Source organism: Ranitomeya imitator, chromosome 5 (assembly GCF_032444005.1).
Source record: "Ranitomeya imitator isolate aRanImi1 chromosome 5, aRanImi1.pri, whole genome shotgun sequence".
Classification (NCBI taxonomy): domain Eukaryota; kingdom Metazoa; phylum Chordata; class Amphibia; order Anura; family Dendrobatidae; genus Ranitomeya; species Ranitomeya imitator.
Window position 1 is genome coordinate 191059197 of NC_091286.1, and position 13072 is coordinate 191072268.

Consider the following 13072-nt stretch of genomic DNA (forward strand, 5'->3'; position numbering starts at 1 on the left):
TTTCTAGTACTCAAAAAACTATTTGAGCTTCATCCGTGTTTTTTTATCAGATTGTCATCATAGTTAAATCAGTGTGTAACTTCTACTATAAGAGTTTGGTCAGAGTTTCATCAGTTTTTCTTGGATGGTATAAAATAGACGAAGAAGGTTTCTCAAGCCTCTTATATCAAACAATCTATGAAACCAAGACAAAACGCATAGAATCTGAGTGTGGTCCAATTTTTTTCATGGCCCCATAGACTTGTATTGGTGAGCTTGATCTAGTTCACCAGTGGTTTTCAGCCAGGACGGTCGCATCTTATCACCGGCCAGGTTGAAAACTGTATATTCTCCAGATATGGATTACTGCGTGGGACAGGTATTGGTATATTTTTGGCTTGTTATTTTACTTTTATTACAGGAGATTGAGGGCTTTGCAGGAATTAGGTGTGGTTGTAAGTATGGTTTAATTAAGAATAATAAAGGAGTCTATGTGTTTCTTTCAAATAAAGGACTTTTTTCTGGCTGTGTATTTACCTTACAAATATAGGATTAGAAATGGACAGATGTCGTACAGACACTTCTCGATTACTAACCATGGGGCTTGATGTCACAACACAATACAAAGGTGACATCAACCCCCACAACTTCAAGTGCAAGGGGAAAGAGTGAGGGTAAGTGCCAGAATTGGCGCATCTTAGTGATGCGCCTTTTCTGGGGCAGTTGAGAGCTGATGTTTTTAGTCAGGGGGCCAGTATCCATGGCGCCTTCCTAGGCTATTAATATCGGCCCGCAGCTGTCTGCATAGCCTTTGCTGGTTATTAATTATGGGGGGAGCCCACGCCATTTTCTCCAGAAAAATAATCGCTTATTAATTATATGCCTGTACAGTAATTTGCACACACACTGTACTAATTATAATTGCCTCTGACATCCATATAGCTACCTATACTATATATATTTACTGTATGTAATCCTTCTGTTCTATCCTGTCAACTCCTGCAGTCATTTTACAGAACACGGCAGATGATTTACTGGCTTTTCTTCTTCACTGACATATATATATATATATTATATATATATATATCTATGTATTTTATGTGTATATATAGTGGGGCAAAAAAGTATTTAGTCAGTCAGCAATAGTGCAAGTTCCACCACTTAAAAAGATGAGAGGCGTCTGTAATTTACATCATAGGTAGACCTCAACTATGGGAGACAAACTGAGAAAAAAAAATCCAGAAAATCACATTGTCTGTTTTTTTATCATTTTATTTGCATATTATGGTGGAAAATAAGTATTTGGTCAGAAACAAACAATCAAGATTTCTGGCTCTCACAGACCTGTAACTTCTTATTTAAGAGTCTCCTCTTTCCTCCACTCATTACCTGTAGTAATGGCACCTGTTTAAACTTGTTATCAGTATAAAAAGACACCTGTGCACACCCTCAAACAGTCTGACTCCAAACTCCACTATGGTGAAGACCAAAGAGCTGTCAAAGGACACCAGAAACAAAATTGTAGCCCTGCACCAGGCTGGGAAGACTGAATCTGCAATAACCAACCAGCTTGGAGTGAAGAAATCAACAGTGGGAGCAATAATTAGAAAATGGAAGACATACAAGACCACTGATAATCTCCCTCGATCTGGGGCTCCACGCAAAATCCCACCCCGTGGGGTCAGAATGATCACAAGAACGGTGAGCAAAAATCCCAGAAACACGCGGGGGGACCTAGTGAATGAACTGCAGAGAGCTGGGACCAATGTAACAAGGCCTACCATAAGTAACACACTACACCACCATGGACTCAGATCCTGCAGTGCCAGACATGTCCTACTGCTTAAGCCAGTACATGTCCGGGCCCGTCTGAAGTTTGCTAGAGAGCATTTGGATGATCCAGAGGAGTTTGGGGAGAATGTCCTATGGTCTGATGAAACCAAACTGGAACTGTTTGGTAGAAACACAACTTGTCGTGTTTGGAGGAAAAAGAATACTGAGTTGCATCCATCAAACACCATACCTACTGTAAAGCATGGTGGTGGAAACATCATGCTTTGGGGCTGTTTCTCTGCAAAGGGGCCGGGACGACTGATCCGGGTACATGAAAGAATGAATGGGGCCATGTATCGTGAGATTTTGAGTGCAAACCTCCTTCCATCAGCAAGGGCATTGAAGATGAAACGTGGCTGGGTCTTTCAACATGACAATGATCCAAAGCACACCGCCAGGGCAACGAAGGAGTGGCTTCGTAAGAAGCATTTTAAGGTCCTGGAGTGGCCTAGCCAGTCTCCAGATCTCAACCCTATAGAAAACCTTTGGAGGGAGTTGAAAGTCCGTGTTGCCAAGCGAAAAGCCAAAAACATAACTGCTCTAGAGGAGATCTGCATGGAGGAATGGGCCAACATACCAACAACAGTGTGTGGCAACCTTGTGAAGACTTACAGAAAACGTTTGACCTCTGTCATTGCCAACAAAGGATATATTACAAAGTATTGAGATGAAATTTTGTTTCTGACCAAATACTTATTTTCCACCATAATATGCAAATAAAATGTTAAAAAAACAGACAATGTGATTTTCTGGATTTTTTTTTCTCAGTTTGTCTCCCATAGTTGAGGTCTACCTATGATGTAAATTACAGACGCCTCTCATCTTTTTAAGTGGTGGAACTTGCACTATTGCTGACTGACTAAATACTTTTTTGCCCCACTGTATCTATTCTATCTATTCTATTCTAACCTGTCAGCGTGATTTTACTGTACATGCACATGATTTGCTGGCTTTTCTTCTATCTATCTATCTATCTATCTATCTATCTATCTATCTATCTATCTATCGATCTGGCAAAAATTAAGAGACCAATGCAAAATGTTCAACTTGTCTAATTTTTCTCTTTATAGGTATATTTTTGAGTAAAATGTAAATTGTTCCTTTATTCTATAAAATTCTGACAACATGTCTCCGAATTTACAAGCAATAAATTTTGTATTTTTTTTCTGAAAAGGAGAAATGGTCAAAATAAAAACAAAACAAAACAGTTCTTTCAGACCTCAAATAATGACAAGAAAACAAGTCCATAATCATTTAGAAACAACAATACTAATGTTTTAAATCACGAAGAGTTTAGAAGTCAATATTTTGTGGAATAACCATGATTTTTAATCACAGCTTTCATGCGTCTTGGCATGCTTTCCACCAGTCTTTCACACTGCTCCTGGTCCAAAAATGTAAGCAGTTCTTCTTTGTTGGATAGCTTGTGACTCTCCATCACCCTCTTGATTACATTCCAGAGGTTTTCAATGGGGTTCAGCTCTGGAGATTGGGCTGCCCATGACAGGGTTTTGATGTGGTGGTCTCTTAATTTTTACCAGAGCTGTATATATATATATGTGTGTTTGTTTTGACGAATATTTCCTTTGAAAACGATGTGTAAATGACATAGAAAATTGCTGTATGTAAAAGTTCATGTTAAAATCGCATTGCAATTGGATAGCAATCACCCTGCATTGGGATGTAAATCGGATGCTAGGTGTGAAAAATCGGATTGTACTTTCATAAAAAGCTCATGACACTCGCATGGCACTTGCATTACTCTCGTCCGACTCTCCTGCATCAAACTCAGACCAATTTTAAAGGGAACCTGTCACCTGAATTTGGCGGGACTGGTTTTGGGTCATATGGGCGGGGTTTTCGGGTGTTTGATTCACCCTTTCCTTACCCGCTGGCTGTATGCTGGCCGCAATATTGGATTGAAGTTCATTCTCTGTCCTCCGTAGTACAATCTTGCCTTGTGCAGGTGTGTACTACGGAGGACAGAGAATGAACTTCAATCCAATATTGCGGCCAGCATACAGCCAACGGGTAAGTAAAGAGTGAATCAAACACCCCAAGACTCCGCCCGTATGACCCAAAACCGGTCCTGCCAAATTCAGGTGACAGGTTCCCTTTAAAATCGCTACTCCAATCGTGACTCCAGCCTAACAGAACAATTAAATTTGCAGCAGATAAAACAGTGATTTTATCAAAGTGACCTCAAGCAGCTCAGTAAGTGATACTTCTCTGAAATCAGTGTCTTTGCCCCTATATCATGCTGCTGTCTTATGGTGTAGCAAAATTTTGGTGGAAAATCCCTTAAAGGGTCCCAAACCTTTTTTGTTTTTTCACTGCTGCATTCCAATAGCAATTACCGTTTTCTCATTGATATTGTTGTATCAGAGCTTTTTTTTTGCAGGATGAACTGTATTATTTTTACATTTACCTATCATTTTTTATTAATTCCACCACTGTTTTCCATTTTTATTGTGTGCTGTTTATCATGCTTTTATAATTTTAAGTTAGGCTACATTCACATTTGCGTTGATGGGCGCAGCGTCGTCGACGCATACCGACGCATGCGTCGTGCGCCCCTATCTTTAACATGCGCCGGTATGCGTTGTATTGCGTTTTACGATGCATGCGTCATATTGACGCACAGACAGGGCGCAGAGGACGCTAATTGAAGCGTTTTCCCTGGGCTGAAATTCCTGCTCTGTACGATCTTATGACAACGCATGCATCGCAAAATGCTGCATTGTGTACATGCGTTGTTGGTTGCGTCGCCGACGTTGTGCCCAACAACGCAAATGTGAACGTAGCCTTAGTTTTTTAATGGTTTAGTACTTTTGAGCTATAATATTTTTTTTCCAAAATCTATATCACAAAAACCATAACATTTTTCCATCAGCATAGGCATTTTCTGGATAATTATCAGACTCGTTTGAAGTTTCATTGGTACTATTGGGATACATATAGTTTATAAAATATAAATCCAGTATATGTATTTCATAAATGCATTTAGATTTTTTTTTGGGGGGGAAGGAGAAAGGCAAAAGAAAACCTAAGGTATTATACAATTGTTTTTTTTGTTCGTTTTTTTTTCTTCAGAATTTAATTTTTTTTAATTGTGGAAATATATAACAATTACATTGTAAGTTACAGGTCATTACATTTACATGCCAAAGCCAAAAAATTGAGAGGCCAATTAAAAGTTATGAATAAGATAAAGACTTTATTAACCCCTAAGTAACCAAGCCCAATTTTTCAAATCTGATGTGTTACTGGTACTTTATATGGTAAAAACTCTGTAATGTTTAAAAATATTCCAGTGATTATGAAGCTGTTTTTTCCATGATACATTATATTTCAAGCAAATGGCAACTTTAGGTGAACATGTTTTGTGTTGATTTATGAAAATTTCAAATGTTTCTAAACTTTGAATAGTTATACCATTAATCCAGATTGTTACTCTAGTTGAAAAAATTTAACAAACAACATTTACATTATGTCTACTTCAAGTTGGCATCATTTTTTAAACATATTTTTATTTTGTTAGGATGTTAGAAGTTTAAAAAAAATGCATCATTTTTTATTTTTTTAAGGAAATTTACAAAACTTATTTTTAGGGACTTATTCAGTTTTAAAGTGATGTTGAGCGGCCTATATATTGCCACAACCAATCCCATATATAGTACATATAGGACCAAGAAGAGATCCCAACAATTCGAATAAAAAACAAATTTTATTTATCACTATTAAAATCGCATAATTAAAAAAGCAAAATGCCGATAGGAGACGCTAGAGCGCACTACTGGGAGAATATACTCCAGAATGTATAATACAAAAGAAGGGGCTGTGTCACTGAGTATGGTAACCCAGGGGCACATGGGAGATAGACAGGAGCAAGTGAAATCAATGTCTCCATAGAGTATCCAATCGAATAAACTCTCTAAAGCCTCTTTCACATGTCCTTGTCTCCGGTACATGTGGTAACAGTTTTTACATGTACCTAAAACACATACAAACGTAGACCCATTCATTTCTGTGCACGTCAGTGTGTTTCCTCGGACCGTGTGTCCGTGGGCAAAACACACTGACATGTCCAGCACACGTTCACACAGAGAACACACATTGATGTCCTCCGTGTGACACGCATCAGCACTGAGGAAGAAGTGCGATATTAAGCGCTGCTTCACTGGCGGCTGTTGCTGAAGCCAGCTCTCATCATTCCCCCTTGCTCTGCCAGTGAGCAGAGGAGAGTGATGAGCATTATATTAAAGTCTGAACGACAGCAGGTGGGGGCTTTTGGGACTCTTACTCCCCATCTACCGACACCTGCTGCAGCTAATAACAGTGAAAGTAGTTGCGAATGATCGGGCTATTCCACAGCCGCCGGCTGCGATCTAAGGAAATAAATGAATGAAAACCCGACATGGATTCCCCCCTATTTTCTTGAACCAGCCAGACAAAACTCACAGCTGGGGCCTGCAACCCTCAGTTGTTAGTTTCTGCAAGGTTGGTTATCAAGAAGAGAGGGGTCCTCATGCTGTTTTTTTTAATTATTTAAATAAATAATTTAAAAAACTGGTGTGTGGTCCCCCCATTTTGACAACCAGCCTTGCTAAACCTCACAGCTGGTGGCTGCTATTCTCAGGCTGGTAAGGGGCCATTGATATAGCCCCCCCCCCCATCCTAAAAACAGAAGCCCGCAGCTGCCCAGAAAAGGTGCATCAATTAGATGCGTCTTTTCTGGCACTTTGCCCGGCTCTTCCCACTTGCCCTGTAGCGGTGGCAGGTGGAGTAATATTTGTGGGGTTGATGTCACCTTTCAGGTGACATCAAGCTCACGGTTTAGTAATGGAGAGGCATCTATAAGACACCCATCCATTACACAGCCAGAATAAAATCCTTTATTTGAAAAAATTACACAGACTCCTTTAATATTCTAAATTAAGCCATACTTACTGCAACACCTAATTCCCGACACTCTCGATCTCCTGTAATAAAAGTAAAATAATAAGCCCACAATATACCATACCTGTCCATCGTTGTGTCCCATGCTGTAATCCATGTCTGGGGGCTAAATAGTTTTCAACCTGGATGGTGCCAAGATGCAACTGTCCCGGATGAAAACCACTGGCGGATGAGCTGCTGAGAGAGCAGCATCCTTCACCAGCGGTGACATCATCAACGGCATTTTCCCACGGTCCTGAGGTCACCACAGTTCAGCCCGGCCTCGATGATGTCACCGCTGGTGAATGATGCTGCGCTCTCAGAATCTCATTCACCAGTGGTTTTCAGCTGGGACAGTCACATCTATATAATAATTTGAGACACAATATTTTAATATACAGTATATGAAATAAAAATAAAATTTTAGTTACACATTATTCATTTTTTTCTATTTCTATATTGGATTCACAAGAATTAAAGACACACTCCAATCAAAATTTTTATCCTCGTAATATATTGCAGTCATCATATAGCAGTTGGGTTAGACATTGAAGATGGAGATGACTCATGCAGGGAAAATAAACTTCCTGTTTCTATAAAGAACAGAGAAAAGAGAAAAATTAACTGGTAGAAAGTAGTGATGGGAGAGCACTAAAATGCTCGGGTGCTCGTTGCTCGGGTCGAGCAGATTGGAATACTCGGGTACTCGGACAGAACAGCGAGCCCAATGTAAGTCAATGGGAGACCCGAGTATTTTTACTGCGATCCCCCCGGGGATCCTTTTAAGGTCTAAAAGCGTCTGAAAATGATGGAAACACTGCTCAAATGACACCATGGGGATCGCCCCTGGAAGCATTCCTGACCCCTAGTTCACAGCTTTAATCATTTTTTTCCGAGATTCATGCCATTTTTCTCGGTGCCACAAAAAACACATTCATGACATGAGCAGTACATGTACTGCTCATATCGTGTCTCCCCCTTTGATGTGGGCTCCGGCGGTGAGCCCACATCAAAGTCGCAACATGTCAGCTGTTTTGTACAGCTGACATGTGCGCGCAATAGCGGCGGGTGAAATCGCTATTCACCCGCCGCTATTAACCTGTTAAATGCCGCTGTCAAACACAGACAGCGGCATTTAACTACCGCATCCGGCCGGGTGGCCAGATATGACGTCATCGCCGATGGCGATGCATCAGGAAGGTAACCATAGAGGTCCTTGAGACCTCTATGGTTACTGATGCAGGTCTGCTGTGAGCGCCCCCCTGTGGTCGGCGCTCACAGCACACCTGCATTTCTGCTACATAGCAGCGATCTGATGATCGCTGCTATGTAGCAGAGCCGATCAGGCTATGCCAGCTTCTAGCCTCCCATGGAGGCTATTGAAGCATGGCACAAGTAAAAAAAAAATGTTTTTAAAAATATGAAAAAAATATAAAAAATATAAAAGTTTAAATCACCCCCCTTTCGCCCCATCCTAAATAAAACAATTAAAAAAAACCAAACCTACACGTATTTGGTATCGCCGTGTTCAGAATCGCTCGATCTATCAATTAAAATAAAGCATTAACCTGATCGCTAAACAGCGTAGCGAGAAAAAAATCCGAAACGCCAGAATTACGTTTTTTGGTCGCCGCGACATTGCATTAAAATGCAATAACGGGCGAGCAAAAGAACGTATCTGCGCAAAAATGGTATCATTAAAAACATCAGCTCGGCATGCAAAAAATAAGCCCTCACCCGACCCCAGATCACGAAAAATGGAGACGCTACGGGTATCGGAAAATGGCACTTTTTTTTTTTTTTTAGCAAAGTTTGGAATTTTTTTTCACCACTTAGATAAAAAATAACCTAGTCATGTTAGGTGCCTATGAACTCGTAATGACCTAGATAATCATAATGGCAGGTTAGTTTTAGCATTTAGTGAACCTAGCAAAAAAGCCAAACAAAAAACAAGTGTGGGATTGCACTTTTTTTGCAATTTCACCGCACTTGGAATGTTTTTCCCGTTTTCTAGTAAAAGACATGGTAAAACCAATGATGTCTTTCAAAAGTACAACTTGTCCCGCAAATAATAAGCCCTCACATGACCATATTGACGGAAAAATAAAAAAGTTATGGCTCAGGGAAGTAGGGGAGCGAAAAACGAAAACGCAAAAATGAAAAAGGGCCGCGACTTGAGGGGGTTAAAACAAAACCAAAACGGGTTTTGCTTGGAAATATGTCAAGGTACATCCTTTGCAGGTTAATGACTTGCCTGTAAGGCCAAATATTTAACCCCAGACCGAATATTTCCTCTCCCACTTAAGCTTAGTTCAGACGCAGCGTTTTTGAAGTGTTTTTCAACTTTAACATTGCTTTCAACCACTACAAATGAATTCACTGAGAAATGTCATTGTAACATTTAACACCCCTAGCTGGCCATGTGGTGTGTGACACATAAGCAGACCCATCTTTTTTCATTTATGAAGGAGGGACTCTTAAAGTCACAGAGCCTATTTTTACTGGTGCATCAGGCGGCATTAATCTTCTTAAAAGGCCATTATTAAACAGTGGGTCTCCTAAGCTGTTGCAGCCTAGGCTGTGAGTGGATGGGCTGCCAAGAATTACGACGCACCACAATACCCCTTTCATAAGATGTCCAGGAGGGCCTCCTGAAAAAATGTTGCACTGAATGCAAGGCCTGTCCTGCTACCAATTCATATGCACCCCAATAAGCCTTGAAACCCACATACTGGATGGGCCCATGAAAATCCACTTGTATTTTTTAATGGTATGATGATTCCCTCTTTGCCGAATTATTTACAGGAGAATCTGGCAAATAAAATAGTGCCATCACAGACCCTTGCCCAAAATTCACAGGCCTATAACAGTACATAGCACGTTCACCCTGGTGATCTAGTGGCAGGTACAGGACAGATTGCAGGAGACCGAGTTAAGAAGTAGGCCCAATGTAATGTCATGCCCAATACCCAAATGTGGTGTCCTTTTTGGACTGATTAAAATAGTGGCTTCACAGCCCCCTTGTCCAAAATTCACCGGCCTATATAACAGTACAGAGCACGTTCACCCTGGTGATCTAGTGGCAGGTAAAGGACAGATTGCAGGAGACTGAGTTAAGAAGTAGGCCCAATGGAATGTCATGGCCAATTCCCCAATGTAGTGTCCTTTTTGGACTGATTAAAATAGTGACTTCACAGCCCCCTTGCCCAAAATTCACAGGCCTATAACAGTACAGAGCACGTTCACCCTGGTGATTTAGTGGCAGGTACACTACAAATTGCAGGAGACCGAGTTAAGAAATAGGCCTAATAGAATTTCATGCCCAATTCCCCAACGTGGAGTCCTTTTTGGACTGATTAAAATAGTGGCTTCAGAGCCCCCTTGGCCAAAATTCACCAGCCTATAACAGTACAGAGCACGTTCATCCTGGTGATATAGTGGCAGGTACAGGACAAATTGCAGGAGACCAAGTTAAGAAGTAGGCCCAATTTAATGTCATGCCCAATTCCCCAATGTGGTGTCCTTTTTGGACTGATTGAAATAGTAGCTTCACAGGCCCCTTGCCCAAAATTCACCGGCCTATAACAATACAGAGCACATTCACCCTGGTGATCTAGTGGCAGGTACAGGACAGATTGCAGGAGAATGAGTTAAGAAGTAGGCCCAATGGAATTTCAGGCTCAATTCCCCAACGTGGAGTCCTTTTTGGACTGATTAAAATAGTGGCTTCACAGCCCCCCTGGCCAAAATTCACCAGCCTATAACAGTACAGAGCACGTTCACCGTGGTGATCTAGTGGCAGGTACAGGACAGATTGCAGGAGATTGAGTTAAGAAGTAGGCCCAATGGAATGTCATGCCCAATTCCCCAATGTGGTGTCCTTTTTGGACTGATTAAAATAGTGGCTTCACAGCCCCTTGCCCAAAATTCACCGGCCTATAACAGTACAGAGCACGTTCATCCTGGTGATCTAGTGGCAGGTACAGGACAGATTGCAGGAGATTGAATTAAGATGTAGGCCTAATGTAATGTCATGCCCAATTCCCTAATGTGGTGTCCTTTTTTGGACTGATTAAAATAGTGGCTTCCCAGCCCCCTTGCCCAAAATTCACTGGCCTATAACAGTACAGAGCACGTTCACCCTGGTGATCTAGTGGCAGGTACAGGCAGATTGCAGGAGACCGAGTTAAGAAGTAGGCCCAATAGAATGTCATGCCCAATTCCCCAATGTGGTGTCCTTTTTCGACTAATTAAAATACTGGCTTCACAGCCCCCTTGCCCAAAATTCACCGGCCTATAACAGTACAGACCACGTTCACCACGGTCATCTACTGGTAGTTAAAGGAAACATTGCAGGAGACAGGTTAAGAAGTGTGTGGTCTCTGAGACTTGTAATGGAGTGCATCGCCTGACAAGGATTTGCTCATTGGGGGTGTCATGATCTGCATAGTTTGTGGGATTAGGTAGTTCAGAGGTAATGTGGACGGCCTCACTATGGGATTCTGGGAGGCTTCTTATAGCCTCATTGTTTGCTCATTCCTCGTTGCTTATACTCTGACCCTTGGCCGAGTGTTTGTGACCCTGTTGTGCCTGTGTCTGTGCTTTGTACCTGTGCTACTTTACGCTTGTCTTGTTCTGATCTGGTTCTGTCCCCGTTTAGTGTTCTGTCTGTCCCTCCTGGGCTGCGCTGCTATCTCCGTGTATGACTCCTTGCTTACGTTCTGATTATTCTCTGATCGCCCCTCCTGTACTGCGCTGCCCTCTCTGTGTATGACCCCACCTGTCTGACCTGAGTTCCCCTCTCCTCTACTTCAGGGTCCCTGTAGAATCCTACACTCATCTCCAGCAGCAGGATGCTAAGCCCCGCCCCCTGTGGTCACATGATCGTAGGTCCTTCTGTTTTCTGCCATCCTCAGCACGCTGCTCAGGTCCCGTCTGCCTGAGCTTTCCCTGTGGTATCTGACCCCGGGCTCTCCCACAGTGTGGGTGAGTCACCCTGTCCAACCGTGGCAGCACTAGTGGACAGTGGTTCATTACTCAACCTGGTCAGCTCTGATGTCATTTCCCAATACCAGATAGGGACAGTCAGGCTTCCTGCACCACTTAAAGTCGTGGCTATCGACTCATCTTCTATTACCTGAACTGGGATCATTTCTGTTTCTGAAAATTTTGTGTTGAAAATTGGTTCTTCCCATGTGGAAGAGATTCAATGTTTTGTCATGGACAAATTACCAGCAGGGCTGGTGCTGGGAATGCTGTGGCTTCGGTGCCATAACCCAGTGATTGTCTGGGAATCTGGGGAGATTGTTAAGTGGGGGTCCAAGTGTGCTGACTGTTACCATAAATCTATTTGTTGTGTGAAAATCGCTAAACCTGTCTCTGTGTCTTCTAATAGTCTGGCGGGTATCCCGGAGTACCTGAGAGACTTTGTGTATGTGTTTTACGAGAGTGAGGCTGAGGCGTTACCCCCTCATAGGCCATTTGATTGTGCCATCGATCTGATTCCTGGAGCCAAATTGCCCAAAGCTCGCCTGTTCAATATGTTGGGCCCCGAGCGCCTAGCTATGAAACAGTATATTTCTGAAGGTCTCCGTAAGGGGCACATTAGACCCTCAGTTTCCCCGGTAGCAGCTTGGTTTTTCTTTGTTAACAAAAAAAGATGGTGGCCTATGTCCCTGCCTCGACTTTCGAACTAAATAAAATTACTGTCAGGAACACATATCCCCTACCGTTGATTCCTGATCTCTGTAACCAGCTCTCTGGCTCCAAATGATTTTCTAAACTGGATCTGAAGGGGGCTTAAAATTTAATAAGAATACGAGAAGGGGACGAGTGGAAAACGGCTTTCCTTACGTCTGGGGGGTTGTTTGAAAATCTAGTAATGCCATTTGGGCTCACCAACACACCCACAGTATTTCAAAATTTTATCAATGTGGTATTTTCGGATCTCATTGGCTTTTTTGTAGTTGTATACCTAGATGATATCCTGATATATTCTGTTGACAGAGTTTCCCATTTGTTGCATGTTAAAACAGTGCTTCAGAGGCTCAGAGAAAATCAATTGTTCGTCAAACTTGAGAAATGTTCATTTTTTGTTCAGGAATTGTCATTTCAAGGTCTGATAATTTCACCTCAGGTTTCGCATGGATCCTAAGAAAGTGCAGGCTATTGTGGAGTGGGTCCAGCCCGGGACCTTAGGGGACTCCAGCGCTTCTTGGAATTCGCAAATTATTATCGCAAGTGTATTAAAGTTTTTTCACAGGTGACTAAGCCTCTCATGGACCTCACTAAAGGGGCAGATGTAAAAAACTGGTCCTCGTTA

The 13072-nt window shown here is 42.0% G+C and overlaps 1 protein-coding gene across 2 annotated transcripts in view; it reads left to right on the top strand.

Annotated features, from left to right (window-relative positions):
• The window catches only part of FMN2 (formin 2), a 528461-nt gene that overhangs the window by 120384 nt on the left and 395005 nt on the right, over positions 1 to 13072 (top strand). The gene's annotated exons all lie outside the window — the stretch shown is intronic.